The sequence below is a fragment of the Wyeomyia smithii genome, chromosome 1, assembly GCF_029784165.1.
Source record: "Wyeomyia smithii strain HCP4-BCI-WySm-NY-G18 chromosome 1, ASM2978416v1, whole genome shotgun sequence".
Classification (NCBI taxonomy): domain Eukaryota; kingdom Metazoa; phylum Arthropoda; class Insecta; order Diptera; family Culicidae; genus Wyeomyia; species Wyeomyia smithii.
In genome coordinates this window covers 79,591,589-79,606,366 of record NC_073694.1, presented here as the reverse complement: position 1 = coordinate 79,606,366, position 14,778 = coordinate 79,591,589, and the positions used below count along the sequence as shown (strand labels likewise).

General features: G+C 35.8%; 1 protein-coding gene and 2 long non-coding RNA genes across 5 annotated transcripts in view; 1 reads left to right on the top strand and 2 right to left on the bottom strand.

Annotated features, from left to right (window-relative positions):
• Nucleotides 1–2,236, bottom strand: part of LOC129718903 (uncharacterized) — a 106,471-nt gene extending 104,235 nt beyond the window's left edge. For 2 of the 3 annotated variants that reach the window (XM_055670124.1, XM_055670122.1), the window contains exon 1: nt 1,767–2,236. The gene's annotated coding sequence lies outside the window, so the exon portion shown is untranslated. The remainder of the gene's footprint in view (nt 1–1,766) is intronic. The other variant, XM_055670123.1, reaches the window with a different exon arrangement.
• A 4,854-nt stretch (nt 2,237–7,090) lies between these two features.
• On the bottom strand, nt 7,091–10,214 carry LOC129718907 (uncharacterized). The gene is made up of 6 exons (XR_008727083.1): nt 8,681–10,214; nt 8,247–8,625; nt 8,024–8,185; nt 7,852–7,969; nt 7,672–7,791; nt 7,091–7,611 (listed from the first exon to the last, which is right to left on the bottom strand). It is a non-coding gene; the product is annotated as an uncharacterized LOC129718907 (long non-coding RNA).
• Nucleotides 10,215–13,696: 3,482 nt separating this feature from the next.
• Nucleotides 13,697–14,765, top strand: LOC129718905 (uncharacterized). Its single transcript, XR_008727081.1, has 2 exons — nt 13,697–14,183; nt 14,243–14,765. It is a non-coding gene; the product is annotated as an uncharacterized LOC129718905 (long non-coding RNA).
• The last annotated feature ends 13 nt before the right edge of the window (nt 14,766–14,778 follow it).

Here is a 14,778-nt window from a genome sequence, read left to right as displayed (position 1 = left end):
CCGATTTGATCCATATTATTATCATATGAACGGGCTAGTTAAGGATTAACTGATGAATTATGATTGAACACGCGGTTTCAAAGTTTGGCTGCCCTATACGTTCCCATTTCATTTGATTATAATCGAATCTAAGCAACCGTTATGTATTAACCCTCTAGTGCCCAGTGCCGCCTTCAGACGGTCTTCAGGTGAACCTTTAAAAAGCTTCAATAAGAACTTAAAAAATGTTTATATAGCTTCATAGTGATCTTTTCGAAGTCCTTCTAAAAATTAATTTGGGCACTAGAGGGTTAAATTGTTAATAAAACAACAAAAGTCTATTATCTCAAAGATTACACGACTTATTTGAACATAACTAGTGTCATACGAACGAGTCAACTTACAAGTAACAAACTTCATAACAATTTGATATGTGGCTCAAAAATTATAGAAAGAAAAGAAATTCAAAGACTATTTAAAACTATACCTGCTTTGATCGACAAGCCTCAACATAATTCAAATGTGATATCGTTCTATTTGAACGTTCCCGGTATCGCTCGTGATTGAACTGTTCGAAATTAAGAGTCATTTCGCTATTCCTCAAGTACTAACATTACGCCAAATTTCATATTTTATACTTCAATCACAGAGAACAGACATTCATGTTCATATGAAGGAATTTGAAAATCGTGTGTAAAAATTTGAGTCCAAATACATTAATACACTAACGACATTTGTCTTGTGGTGCCCCAGTTGCACTGCATATTGCTGTATCAATATTTTATCGATATCTGTGCTTGGTTTTTAAGTGATGCGAGCGCCACATAGCGGGAGCATTACCACTTACTGTTAAATGACGGTTGCAAGTTTTCACACATCTCTTGAAAATAAGATGAACGTAAAATAATCAAAAAAAAAAGATGTTATCAAATAAACGTAACTTGTAAACATGAGTTGTTTTCATCACCTAAACTGTTAAACATTGAAAAAAACGTTATCGGCAAACACTGGCGTAACGTGGGGAGCGGGGGCAGTCCGCCCCGGGTCACCCTCTAGGGATGTCACCCACGGGGAAAATTTTCATACGTATCACTTTCAAAAGGGTGATTAAGATTAACTATCAATTAGGTGGAGGTCGTAATAATATAAATTTGCTACTAAGAGTACATTTTCAACCTTGTTTTTCAATTGAAAACAAACGTGCTAGCCCTCACAATTTTTGATAACAAAACGATTTCACTATAACCTGATAGGGGTGACACCCAAATTTTTCGCCACGGATGTCACCCGGTCACGCTACGCCACTGTCGACAAACGTATCCGTTAATTAATACCAAAAATCAAATTTACTGGCTTTCCATCATTCAAACTTTGTAAATTTGTATTTATGCTTACACAGTATGCCAAAAAGTTTTGCTATAGATAATCATGGTACTTGAAACCTCTCAACAAATTTGCGCATCCAGCTGGAGAAGTTACAAACGTGAAAATATTTGTTCAGACTTAGAAAGGAAGTGCGAGAGATCACGTTTGTACATTGAGAATAAATGAAATAGGCGTCAAGCTGTGAGACAAATGAGAACACAGCATCGGTATCAATACATCAATACGCCTCCCTCCACGCTGATTCCCCAATGTACGTGTGCTGGCGGAGAGAAATGCTCGAGATATCATGCTTAGCAGTTTTGTTTGAATTCCTTCCATGAATAATAATGTTCGTTTTGAAGGTGAGCCCAGATTAAACAGCAGAAAAGCTATTGTGAACCAAAATTGAACTATGGACTTACTATTTCAGCTATTCAGTAACACAGATGTAATTTTTTTACAAAGTTAGTCCGATAGTTGTTTTGCACAAAACAGCTTCTAGTACTTCTACTAAAAAAAATTGTTCAAGATACGTGAACAAAACTCTTTTGGCTAATGACGTTTCTACAGATACGCTGTTGATAAATTATTGGAAACCATCAGCCATTATTGATTAGCTCACTATCACACACAATTTTTGATCAGGATTTCAGATATCCTCGAGTCGTTGCACTAGTATAATAAGTGAATCATAAATTAAGAAATATTATTCGTCGCGACATTCGCATTAGTGGTATATCCTAGTTGGGAACTTCAAGCATTATCACAACGCAATCTAACCGACACACATGATTTTAACCGGTATATCTCGGTAAAATTACTCCGTTCTAATACGACACAACCACTCAGATAGCCATCATAGCATCAACTGAGCGACCGCTCGCGTATCCTTGGCGGAGACGTTGCAGACACCGAATATTTTATGGCTTTTAACTATCAGTGCAGGCAGATAGATATTTTGACCTTTTTATTTACTTAGTAATTCCCAGGGGGAATCTTTCTGTCAAATATCGTGAAACCGTGACCAGCACATTTGGCAACAAGGCGTCTGTATGTTTTATTTTTTGTCGTTTTGATCGAAGTAAAATGGAACGTTTTCTTTTAACAAAACTCGAGAAATAGCGGAAAACTTTTATTAATACTGCGTTCCGTAGTGAAATTTTGGGACAGCAACAAGTTTTTAACGAAAATTGGTGATGGATTATCGTCACATTGGTAATTTATCAAACGTCATGGACCAACAAACTTCATGGACCAGAGTTGATCTGCGATAACGCACACATATATGAAATTTGACAGCGGTAAATCCCCCCTGGTAATTCCTTAATTTTTTCTTTTTTGCTTACTTCCAAAAAACGATTGCGCTGTTCGTAAGCGCTTTCAAACGAATGATTTTTATTATTGGTAGATTATTTATTTATTTTCTTGGCTTTTGCCTGTCAGGTTGATTGAGTTCGTTACGAAGATTACGACCTATCTTGCCTAGATTTGTTTTATCTTCATGTATCCAATCACCGTGGTTTTTGACTTACAACAATATTCCTACAAAAATACACTAAGGTCGCTTTTTACGCGTTTTTACGCGGCTTTTTTACGCGGATTCCGGAATTTACGCGTTTTTTTACGCGGATTCCGGAACTTATGCGGTTTTTTTACGCGGATTCCGGAATTTACGCGGTTTTTTTTACGCGGATTCCGGAATTTACGCGGCATGTATCCCCCGCGTAAAAAGCGACTTTAGTGTACATCACTTGTGAGAGAAAAAACATAACATTTCTGGTAACCGAACCCCTTTGTACATCTATATTTTAATATTGGAGCATAGCGCTCAGCTTCGGAAATGTTCGGGGTTAAACATATGTTTTGAATCACTACAAACTCAAGACTTTATTCAGTACGATAGAGTCGTATTAAGGTATTTGGCGCGCATTGACTCTGTTTATACTATGATATTAGTTCGGTATGCGATCGGATGAGAGAGTCAGTATACAAAATTCACGAAAGCCTGTTCGCCAACGCTTGCGCATTTGAAGATTTCCAATATAAAAAGGGATGTAGTTGTATTTTGTGCATGTTTTGATGAAAGAACTTCTAATGCTAGATGCTGATGAATGATTTTGCTATATCAGTCCTAATCTATGTTATCAGCATGGTTGAAAACAATATTGCCTGAACGCGACATTGACATCCCTATACCGAGTAGCAGTGAATGACCTGAATGACAATTCATCTGTGCCCAACACGCTCACTCTGGGCTACTCAGCGGCTGAGTTGAATTTTAATCATTTTTTTCAGTTGTTCGAAGACGTCAAAAAATGAGTAGAATTAAATTGATCATGGCGGCAAATTTACTCAAAATTGGGTAACTGGTGCTTGCGTGTTGTTAATAACTTTTTTTGCAATTAAAAGCAAACAACAAACCAAGCAAACCGTCTGAAAAACGGAGGAAATAGAAATGTTTGAAATTAGTTGTTATCGGTAGGTAATTCTTAATCTACTATATAAAAATGGAATTCCGTAACGTTTGATCTTATTGATATTATTCACTCAGTCTCTGAGGTGTACAGTAATCATCATCATTTTGAATCGTTCTGAATCAAAAATAATTAGCGGTGACATGTATGTTTTTTAACATGAAAATGTTCGCTGATGTTCAGGAAAGACATTCGAGAAAAAATAATAGGTATCTAATTACTAAAACTTGAGATATTATTCACAAAACTACGTAAAACATGCAAAATTATGACTTTTTATACTTAATTCGTCTCCAAATCAAAATTCAAAGCGATGACATGTGATTCTTTTTTCGTTAAAATGTTCGTTAATGTTTAAGAAAGACATTTGAGAAAAAATAATAGGCACCTAATTACTAAAACTTGAGATATTATTCACGAAGCTGCGTAAAACATGCAAAATTATGACTTTCTGTGCTAAATTTGCCTCTAAATCAAAATTTAAAGCGATGACATATGATTCTTTTTTATTAAAATGTTGGTTAAAGTTCAGGAAAGACATTTGAGAAAAAATAACAGGTTTCTGATTACTAAAACTCGAGATATTATTCACAAAACTATGTGAAACATGTAAAATCATGACTTTTATGCTTAATTTGCCTCTAAATTAAAACTCGAAGCAGTGATCTGTGATTTTTACTAGAATAAAATGTTCGTTGTGTGTTGTGAAAGATATTTGAGGGAAAAATAATAGGTTTCTGATTATTCGAAATTTAAATATTTTCCACAAAACCACATGGAAAATGCAAAACCATAACTTTTTAGGCACAATTTGTCTCTAAAATTCTGATTTAAAGCGACGACACTTGATTTTTTCAATAAAATGTTCGTTGATATTCAGGAATGACATTCGAGAAGAAATAATAGTTATCTGATAACTGAAAATAAAGATATTAGTCACAAAACTAAGTGAAACGTGCAATATTATGAATATTTTGGCTCACTTTGTCTTTAAATCTTAATTCAAAGCTATGATGTATGATTTTTTCCATTAAAATGTTTGTTTATGTTCAGGAAAGACTTTTGAGTAAAAATAACAGATTTTTGATTACTGAAAATTGAGATATTATTCACAACACTACGTTAAACAAGCAAAATCATGAATATTTGAACTCAATTTGCCTCTAAATCGAAATTCAAGGCTATGATACGTAATTGTTCTTTATTGAAATATTTGTTAATGTTCAGGAAAGACATTTGAGGAAAAATAATAGGTATCTTATTGCTAAAAGTTGAGATATTACTTAAAAAACGACGTATGTTTGAAGATGATTTTCTGCATACAGAAAAACACATTAAAATATTCATTTTTAAATTTATATATATTATACATATAATACATGCAAATTTTTGACTTTTCGAGTATGAGCTCAATTCGCCTGTAAATTAAACTTTTGTTTTAATAAAATGTTCGTTGTTTCTTCAACATCTGCAAATATTTTCTTGCAAAAGAATTTATGTTGTAATTTGGTGCGAGCCGAGCAGAAAAAAATTACATTTCTGATGTTTTCTCAGTTTCGTGAATAGTAACACATTACGGGATTCGAAATGCTTTTTTACTTTTACCAAAACTAGATCTTGGGACATTTGGCTGGAGGAAAGGCCGTATTTCATTGGTTTAATTTTTTTAATGTCTACGTAGTTATGTGGATTAAAACGTTAACTTCTTCTCAGACGTGTTCCTTGGACATCAACAAACATTTTCGTTGTATAAAATTCACATGTTATCTTTTTAGATATGATTATAGAGGAGAACTAAGCATGAATGGTCACGCTAAATTATTCTTACTTTGATTTCTTACTTCTAAAAGTAACATAAAAAGAGGTTTTACTGTGAACGATTGACGAATATCCGGTTATCACCCGAGTGTGGTATATTCGGAACTGGGATGACCCCACATAATATTTTCCAAAATAACGACTTCTGGTTTCAGGAAAATAATCTGAAGTGGTATTTGGCCAGCCATTTCAATACTTCCGAAACTTCCGAACTCCATACGTCATTTTGAAATCCGAAATAGCGATTTCCAGTTTCTGTAAATCATCCCCAAAATATCAAAATATGCAATCCAATATGGGTATTTCCGTTCTGTGCGTTCTCAGAATGTTAAAGTACTTAAAGTGATGATGGACGTATAAGATGTGAAATATTTTTGAAGTGAGTTGTGCTAATAATGCAATGAATTATAAAAAATGATTCCTAATTTTGAAACTTTTGATCCCGAGCATCGCCGGGAACGTTCAACTAGTTTGAAATAATCGACTGCAACTAATGCCAACTATTCTTTTTCACCAGGACTCTTTGGTTGAATATACGGCGAATAAATTCAAAGATCTCCCGTGTCCCGGCAAACAAAGGTAAATTTCTTGAAATAAGCCTCTTTTAAAATAAAATTCATTCAAAATGCAAAGTATAATAATATCGAGTCAATAATGATAATTTTTCCGAAATTCCCTCATCGAAGCTTAAAGTACTCATTTTTGAGTCGAAAATGAGTAACTTTTACGCATCGCGCATCAGGTATAATATGGGTAATATTTACTCAATTTTTATAACATTCGGTGGAACTCAAAAATGAGTAAAACAACTTCTACTCAATTTTGAATACATACGGTTTTAGCGAAACCGATTAGGTTTTGACTCAGTTTTGGGTTATCCAGAGTGAGCGTGAAGGTATTTTGAAGTCTTCGGGCTTTGGAGTCGTACACACTTAGATTTTTTCACCGACTACGGTAAACCGCTTTACCGAGATTTCAACAGCGGAGAACTCGGTAAAAATCTCAGTAAAATATTAGATTACCGAGCTTCTATAAAATTAAAATTATGACAATTGTCAACTTTTAACGAGTATCTCGGTAACATTTTACCGGGAAGTAAAACCGAAACTCGGTTGAAAGTACGGAGTTTCTGTAAAATTAAAATTATGACAACTGGCAAATTTTAACGAGTATCTCGGTAACATTTTACCGGGAAGTAAAACCGAAACTCGGTTGAAGTTACTGAGCGCTCAGAATTTTTATCAGAAATTGTGCTGTAATTTTTTATAAGAACTTCGGTAAAACATCGATGAATCCGGTGAAAATCACTGAAAATCGGAATAAATGAAATTTCTTTCCAGAATAATTAATTTATTGTATTTAATTCCTGAAATTTTGATTTATTGCAATAATGATAAAAACGAGAAAACTTATCCCAAATGGAATGATTACCTGATCATTTTATGCAGCTTTGTTTACTGCAAAGAACGAGCGAAATTCTCGCCAGTTGTGCTTAAGGTGAATCGGGACGTGGTCGCGATCAACTCGAATTTTGCAATCTAATTTTTTCTTGATTTATGAAGACTACGTACATGAAACTTTGATCAATTGTTTTCACAACTGTTGCATGCCTGAAGTAGCAATTCGAGTGCTGTTTATTTAGTGGAAGCCGAAATTTTTACGCTCAAACTACAAAAGTAAAAAGAACTCTAACCTCAAAATTGTATAGGAAAAGGCCACAATCCCGTTTCACCTTAATTTATCAACGTTAAATACCAATACCTTAATGCATAAAAAAATGCTTATCATTAGGCACACAGTTAACGGCAAAAACATTAAAGCACTTACAAAACCGTAGAAAAGCAGTCACTGCTTCACAACCAACGGAAATGTTATGCTGCTTCCAGGAAATAAAGTAATCTCCCGTACTCTGCAGCAACTCACCCTGAACCACCAATACAGGAATTGTATATTTTGTAGGTAGCGTATCGTCAACCTAAAAAAATATTAAATTAATTGGCATTCCAAATTATATTTGTGATCGCTTTAAACGTACTTCTATCCATTGCACCAGCCCATTTAAAGGATTTTCCTGTGTTGCAGCTGCATCGCAGGTTCGCTTAGAACCTCTTGTGGGATTTTTAACTCGAATGATTGCTAATGAACGGAAAAAAAACTGCAAGATATAGGTACTATATGAAATTAAAAATGTATTCATTTCTACTCATTCATTTACCATCGAAAATTTCACGGAAAAGATGCGGAAACTTGAACTAAATTTTATCCTCCAAATTCTGCCAACGGTTTTCTGCGTCTTCCTTTGGATTTTTTATTTTACAAAAATCAATGTCAATCTAGAAAATAATATTAAAAATTTAAAAAAAGGTACGAATGGGAGATCAACCTACCAGTTCTCCTTCAAAAGCAGAAGCCGATGGGAACTCTTTCAGAAACAAATCAAACTGGTCAGTCTCTCTGCATTGATTTCGATATTTGAAGGTATGTTCCCATAGAAATCTTATCCGTTTTCTATTTTCCGTTGACGGCACAATATATTTTAAATCTTCAATCTGTAATGAAAACATCAAATTATCAATAGGAAATAAATTAAAAATGAGTCGAAAGCCCTACCAACGAGTTGTCGTCAATCTCACTAATTCCCTCTCCTTCGTTTGTTTCATTTTGAAGCTCCTGTGTGGCTTTCGTAACGGTACGTCTAGTAACGACTCTTTCATCAGACAACCTAGTTAAATACTCCATGCGGTAATGTATTTTACCTGCATGAGCGCCGTCACCTCTGGCATTTCGATAAAACCACAGGGCCTTGAAAAACAAGAAACATGCAGTTCAATTTTGTTTATAGCAATGAGTTTTGAATCATCGTTAAAAAGCATACTGAAATTCAACTCTCATACATACATGTGGTACATCCGAAACCTTAGATTGTAAAGTTGGGTATGATTGCACTAAAGATATTGCCAATAGATCTTTGTGAAAAGTGCTCGGACGCCTGAAAAAAACTAATATGAACGTTTCATTAAGGGTAATCAATGTGAATTACTTACACTCCATATACCGACTTGAGAAAATCACCAAGCAAGTGATTAATTCTTTTTTTAACTTATCGTTTGGTTCTCTGAATTCTTTGAGCTCTACCATAATTTTTATTCCATCGTTCGTCTTTGAAAAAGTAGGAGGGTGGTATTCAAGACACGACCGCATGACGTTGACTACCGTATTCTTATTAAAAAAAAAAAAAAATATTCCATTGAAGCAAATAGTAGAGGGAATTGCAACGCTTCTTTTACATAACTTCTGTAATGAAATTTCGAGGCACCAAAAGGTAACAGTTGCCGATTATTCTCGTTTACTGGTTAGTCCGTCCAGAATTCCAGCCATTTTAGTATTTTGCAGTAGCCATTTATTACTAACAGCCACCAGCATAACAGGTGAAACCGGCACGAGATGACCGGTACTATTTTGTTTTTCCTCCTTTTAGCTGCTAACACCGAGCGTCCGTATGTATCCGGTACGGTTTAATAATGAAACTGATGGAGTGAAACGTTCGAACGATACGTTTTATACCAAGGCTTCGTCAGATAATTAGAAAGAAGGAGGGGCTACATAGATGATGGAATGGTAGAGACAAATGTTTCTTGAAAGCTGCGCCGGCCGCTGTCGTAAAATTAACACCAACACAAACATGCATTTTTGCAAGGTTTTTTTCCGCTAGCAGCAGCATTTGGTAAAACAGAAAATTCAATTAGCCGCTTCTATTACACAATTTCCAGGCACCAAAAGGGGCCAGTTGCCGAATATATCCTTGTTTTTGGTTAGTCCGTCCAGAATTCCAGCCATTTAAGTGTTTTGCAGTAGCCATTTACTACTAAAAGCCACCAGCATTACGGGTGAAACCGGCACGAGATGACCGGTACTCTTTTGTCTTTCCTCCTTTCAGCTGCTATCACCTAGCGTCCGCATGTCACTGGTGCGGTTTTGGAATTAAAATGATGGGGCGCCGGCCGCTGTCGTAAAATTAACCCCAACAAAAAGAAGCATATTTGCAAGGTTTTTTCCGCTAGCAGCAGCATAAACATCGGAAACAGAAAGTGACAACAACAATAACAACAAAGTCAGATCGATTGTATACGTTAGTGTCGACTGTGTTTGGGAAGAGAGGTAGTGATTGGCTGCGCGGTATGATTTAGACAATCGATATTAATTACCAATTCTTCAATAAACCAATTAATTACCAACTAAATAATTACCAATTCTTCAATAAAACTGCGAGGCACCAAAAGGTGCCAGTTGCCGATTTCTTGTTTACTGGTTTCCGTCCAGAATTCCAGCCATTTTAGTATTTTGTAGTAGCCACCAGCATCACGGGTCAACCGGCACGAGATGACCGTTACTATGTTGTTTTTCCTCCTTTTAGCTGCTAACACCGAGCGTCCGTATGTATCCGGTACGGTTTAGTAGTGAAACTGATGGGGTGAAATGTTCGAACGATACGTTTTATACCAAGGCTTCGTCAGATAATTAGAAAGAAGGCGGGGCTACATAGATGATGGAATGGTAGAGACAAATGTTTCTTGAAAGCTGCGCCGGCCGCTGTCGTAATATTAACACCAACACAAACATGCATTTTTGCAAGGTTTTTTCCGCTAGCAGCAGCATTTGGTAAAACAGAAAATTCAATTAGCCGCTTCTGTACCAAAATTTCGAGGCAACAAAAGGTGCCAGTTGCCGATTATAGTTTCCTGGTTAGTCCGTCCAGAATTCCAGCCATTTAAGTGTTTTGCAGTAGCCATTTACTACTAAAGCCACCAGCATAACGGGTGAAACCGGCACGAGATGACCGGTACTATTTTGTATTTCCTCCTTTCAGCTGCTATCACCTAGCGTCCGCATGTCACTGGTGCGGTTTTGGAATCAGAATTATGGGGCGCCGGCCGCTGTCGTAATATTAACACCAACAAAAAAATGCATATTTGCAAGGTTTTTTCCGCTAGCAGCAGTATAAACATCGGAAACAGAAAGTGACAACAACAATAACAACAAAGTCAGATCGATTGTTTCCGTTAGTGTCGACTGTGCTTGGGAAGAGAGGTAGTGATTGGCTGCGCGGTATGATTTAGACAATCGATATTAATTACCAATTTTTCAATAGTGTATCTCAAACAAAAGTTTGTTTTTGTTACATAAATTTAACCGTAAAAGAATTTCTGATCGATTGATGCCAAAACCACGAAAACCTGATTATAGATGACTGCAAAATAAGCGCTCGAAACCTGACCACTTTTCTCTGGTTTTCCCTGGTTGAATTACTAGATTTTCAAATTCAGGGGCCTAACTTCGATATAGACGTTAGTCAACGTCAAAAATGGTGTCAATGTTGATTTCCTTTGTAAGCAAATAAATTACCGTGGACAAAAAAAAACAAGCGATGAACAAAAAAATTGTACATGATCTACGTAAGCTCTACTATGAACATATATTATCCATTTAGTTAAAAATTGTAGTTGTCGACTGGCGACAATTGATTTTACTCTCATGCCGCACATTATACCTTACGTAGCAATCTGATGTGCTATACAGCGCACTACTTCCCACGTAAGCATCGCAGCGAAAAGTCGCGCGCAACGGAAGTCGCGATTTCGATTTAGGGCTGCGACGTTAATATATAGACTATCTCACCAAATCTCTGTAACCTCTCTTTTCTGACAGTTAGTGGTAACGTTTTTGGATTTTTGCTTTTTTCTAATGGACCAATCGCGCGCATAGTGGAAATGCTGCTTAATTTTTAACTGTTTTTTAGTGTACTGGCACCTCAAGCACAACATTTAACCGTCATTTTGATCACAATTAAAATGATCTGCTGTAATTAAGAACATAACTGCATCACCCGAAGGTAAACAAAGTTACCAGTAGCTGTCAAACTCAGGTGCGTTACGTCACCGTGCGATGGTCTATATGTAGTTAAATATTGAAAACAAATTGTTTCCATAAAGAATTATTACACTTCACAATGGTATACGCGTTTTCTTTACGAAGCATTGGTTAAATGAACACATTAGGCCGTATGAATAAGCTAAGTAGAGCAAACGCTTCTAAATAAATTTTAGTCGGCCCATTCACCTTTTTAAAATTTTACTCTAAAACCACAAAATCGCATCGAAAAACTCATGTCCGCCTACATTGCCTTACCACTACCACTGTGCCACTGTGCATTGTTGTTGAATTTCTGTGAGCGTGTGACCGACATTTTCACACACGAAACTGAATTTACTCAATTTTAGATTTAGTTGACTCAATTTCATACTTTCACAGAAAAAAATATGTTGCAGATTTCGTGCGTATATTGTTGGTATGTAAAACTAACGCCATTCCGGGAGTTAAATATTGATAATATAATGTGATGTAGCTTATCGAGGCACTAAGAAGAAATATTCAAATAATCAGGCCATGACGTGTAAATGGTAAACTAATCCCAAGTTGCTTTATACGTGGTTCCCTGTGTAACTTCACTAGCTCAGATCCATCACGGGAAGCAACTACGAAATGTGCGGCCGTCAAGCTCAAGCTCAATGATCAGGCCACGAAGTGTACAATTAAATGAAGGTTTTAATCACTCGTGGAGAAGATAAAAGGAGAAACCGCACAATGGTTGTCAATAGTCGTATATGGTTGTTGTGCAACTTTTAGCTTAGATAACACTTGAATGTTCTATCAATTTAACAATTTAAGTATGGATACATATAATGTTGTAATTGGTTTAAAAGCTTTATTATATTATATATAAAAGATGTTCAACAAAACAAACATAATTAGTGATAACAACTGTTATGCAAAAACTATTATTTAATGTTTAGTTTTCTTCGCTTTGAAAGTTTTTTTTTTTATCCATCCAAATTTTTTGCTTTCGAGTTCTAATCTTCGTATTAATAACTTGCAGCTCTGCTTTAACCAGCATATTTATGTATTTACTAGCTGACCCGGCAAACTTTGTCCCGCCCATTTTTGTGTTTAATTTAATAATTTTCAACATTCCAAATTCATTGATTTCTTGCGATTTGTTTATATCGTTTGAAATTATTGGTCGTAGTATTCGGCTGTTTCCCAGAAGTTGCCATCTCACAATTCAAAATGGTGTCTGAGGTCAATTTAAAGCTCCATGCATTATTCTGGTTAAAGAAACATTCATATTGGGTGGTATTTGGTCACTTTAGGCTATTTTCCAGAAACCGGAAGTCACCACCCTGGATTTTAAAATGGCATTTGGAGACAATTTCTGCCCCCTGAGCTTCATTCTGGTTTAAGAAACACCAATAATAGGTGTTATTTAGTCATTTTCGGCTGTTTTCCAGAAACCGGGAGTCACCATCTTAGAATTCAAAATGGTTTCTGTGGTCGATTCTAGCTCCTGCGTATCATTCTGGTATCGAAGCATCTCACATTGGATGGAAATCGGCCGGTTGAAGAAATACCCATATTGGGTGGTATTGGTCATTTTCGGCAGTTTCCCATTCACCGGAGGTCGTCATCTTACAATTCATAATGTTGTCTGAGGTCGATTTGTAGCTTCAGTGCATCATAACAATCGCGGAAATACCCATATTTGGTCATTTGCCGCTGTTTTTCAGAAACCGGAAGTCGCCATCTTGGATTTCCAACTGGCATTTGGAGACAATTTCTGGCCTCTGAGCGTCATTCTAGTTAAAAAACACTCATATTAGGTGGTATTTGGTCATTTTCGGCAGTTTTCCAGACACCGGAAGTCGCCATTTTACAACTCAAAATATTGTCGGAGGTCGACAAACGTACAAACCGTGAAACACCACCCATGGATTGCCTCATACATAGGCGAACTTTATTATTATAAAATATTCGGCCGAGTCCACTTCAGAATAAAAAGTGCATTTTTTTCAGTGTACCCATTAGGGAAATATTATTGTTAAAAGTTACTCTTTTCGCATGTCGTGTAGAACAAAATCAGAAGTGGCGCACCTAGCGGTCGAAAAGGTGACTAACGCTTCTGTCATTTTCAATTTGTCTTCATAATTTCACGTAAGTGAACTATATTGGTATTTAAGATATTTGGCGTTACCGTATCAATTTTGAAATAATCGATGTTTCTGGAGAGCGACTCTGAATCGTTTCGCTCAATTCACTAATCATTCGCTCTGTTTCTCAACTGATCAAACATCAACAAACCTGTCGAATTTTTTATTTGGTTTGTTTCGCTTTGGAAAGTTTAGTGCGAAATTCCCTTTTTTCCTAATTTGTATGTTTTGGTTTATTCATCTATGTTGAAGACCATCGCGAATTAGGAAGTGTGTTAAACATGAATTAATGAAACATCTACCTACATACCGAGTTGGAATATTTTCCCCAACAAAAAGTGAGGTAAATGAATTCGCGAGTTTTTAAATTCTGCGTGACAGAATTGGGTATACTAGCCGATTGGAAGATATTCGTTAAAACATTTATATTCTGATGAAACGGGGAATGTAAAAAAAACAAGACCGTCGAGTGGCCGTGCTGAAACCCGTGCTGTTTACTTGGAAGGTATTCGCGTTACCTAAATACCAATACGACGGAGAAGTAATGGTTCGTTTTTGTTTTAGTTAATAATTTCATTCAGAGTGGCTGCAAATAAATGTCAAACAAGGAGTCGTTCCCGAATGAAGTTAAAGAGAAATTGTTGCCAGCGGAATCTTACGTACGATGTCTTGGAGTAAAAAGTTCAGACATTTTCTTCATTTAAAAGACAAATAATTCAACAATTATTGTTCGTTACACACTTAATACAAATTCCGTATGTCAAATAATTGTACTACGTGACTCATTAAGTGGCGATGATGAAATTATCGCCGATTTACTTCATAGCATCTTGTAATATTTATAGATATAATTATTTGATTCATAATAGAATTTGTGAGTATGTGACTACATACTTTCTCAACGTTTTTATGGAGAAATACATTGAAAAAAGTATTATAAATTTAGACTTCAACTTCTCTCACTAAAACAGTTTGAAATCAGTTCTGAGAAAGCACAGTAAGCGTAGATATTAGTACTACCTATTGTAATGTTTATATTATATAAATTATATACATGTTGAAAATAAAAATTTTCAACAGAAACTTACATGATCTAGAGT